The sequence below is a fragment of the Typopeltis vanoorti genome, chromosome 24 (genome assembly GCF_054136105.1).
Source record: "Typopeltis vanoorti isolate ZY-2024b chromosome 24, IOZ_Tvanoo_1.0, whole genome shotgun sequence".
NCBI lineage: Eukaryota > Metazoa > Arthropoda > Arachnida > Uropygi > Thelyphonidae > Typopeltis > Typopeltis vanoorti.
This window is the reverse complement of record NC_143572.1, coordinates 30,073,231-30,075,000: the sequence shown is the minus strand read 5'-3', so window position 1 is coordinate 30,075,000 and position 1,770 is coordinate 30,073,231. Positions and strand designations below refer to the sequence as shown.

Genomic DNA, 1,770 nt, shown 5'->3' with positions numbered 1-1,770 from the left:
CTTAATTCCCCTTGAATAATTCTTACATATTGGTCTGCGCCTTCATATCACTTTATTATCACTTTTAAAATGGCGTTGTACGTAATCCCGGTTAACCCAACCTTGATGAAATGTTGAGAACTTCCATAATGAGAACCGCACCAGCATTCCCAGCTAAACGATTTGCAGACTTCGCATTTGTATAAAGAATGTAAAGTTATAATATCTCTTCTCTTGTAAGGAATTTTCATGTCAAGTTCCTACTCGTACTTCTGATGATATATAGAAAACAACGTCGTTCAAGATCAGATTTCTATTCTTGGACAGAGTTATGCTACACCTCTATTCTTTGCTGTACAGACACATCGCACGTATACTTCACCTTCGAGAAAAATTGTTGTCTTTCCTTGCACGATATCTTGCCTGTGCTCTTAATACTCTATAATTTAGTAATCAAACAAACCTTGCGATCCTATTCCCACATAAAAAATGAAATTGATTTAAGAATTTATATGCTAACCAGATGAGGGCAGTCCACTTAAAAATGACTTCTAATCATTTTGAATATGCACTCTATTTCTTCCACTTCCTCATACTGTTCTGTAGACATTTTCATCGGTGCTATACCACCTACCGGCCATCATCATCATTATTCTAATTTTAATAACTCTCAAACGCTGCAGGCGAACCACCTCATTCTCAGTTCCGCTCCAAAATATGAAAATTACTTCTCATCCAACCCCTTCTCTTTCGTCTGACTATGTCTTCTGAACATTTTTTTTTCAATTTCCTTTTTCCTAAGGAATACGTCCAATCCCCGTTAATTAATTAATATACAGATTTCTTTCTTATCTATCACCACTTGTACACACACCGCTTAGCGTTACCACACACTTCTTCGTTCTCTATTTTTCGTGAGAAAATTCTGAACATTTCGTGAAAAACCTCCTGCATGAGACTGGCTAACTTACCTTTAGTCGAAAGAGTCACGGCGGGAATTGAACCCAGGTTTTTCCAACCAAAGGACTTCGTCTATACTGACTGAGCTACGGGGGTCTCTAGTATTCCCACTACATATTAATTTTAAACTTTCTTTGTTTTATGAAATGCTCATATTAGGAAATAACGTGAAGACTAATATTTAAGTCACAGATATTAATTTTTCCTTAAGTTGATTTATATCATTAAACGATTAATGTAATTTAACTGTCACTTCCTTTAATAAATTACTCTCTCTATTTCAGTTCCATACACGATTTGTTTTTATAATTTTCCTTTGGCATTACGTACTACGGAAAACCTGTTTACATAAGCAAGTTCGGCGAAAGCAGTTATCTCAAATTCTTTATTCTGTTATTCACACTAACTGTGGCTTGACAAAGGGAACAAAACTGCCGTCAATTTCTGTAAGTTGTCTTTATTTTTAAATAGCTTAAGGTTTTTCGTGAAAGTAAAATTTAATTGAAAAGTGTTTGTAATGTTTCTAAAATCGAGTTCGATTCCAATTTTCCATTTTAATTGGAAAATTGAAATTTTGCTTTTTAAATTGAGTTGAATATCTTGATCCTATTGATATAATAATAAGTGAAGGGGTAGGCGATAACTTAAGTTTTGAAACAAATCGACCAAGCATATATCGGTTTTGAATTAAGGTTAACGCAACTACGCTATGAGCCGAAGGTATATTGCCTACTAATTGCTTACATGCAAAATTTCACAAGGAGAGCAAATGCAAGAAATAAGAAACATCTCAATTATTATGTTACTGTTGACAGCATATTTTCCAGCTGG

At 34.4% G+C, this 1,770-nt stretch overlaps 1 protein-coding gene across 1 annotated transcript in view; it reads left to right on the top strand.

Moving 5' to 3' along the window:
• LOC150093066 (very long chain fatty acid elongase 7-like) overlaps nt 1-1,326 on the top strand; it is a 45,269-nt gene extending 43,943 nt beyond the window's left edge. The window contains exon 9 of the mRNA XM_090413790.1: nt 1,224-1,326. The gene's annotated coding sequence lies outside the window, so the exon portion shown is untranslated. The remainder of the gene's footprint in view (nt 1-1,223) is intronic.
• Nucleotides 1,327-1,770: the final 444 nt, after the last annotated feature.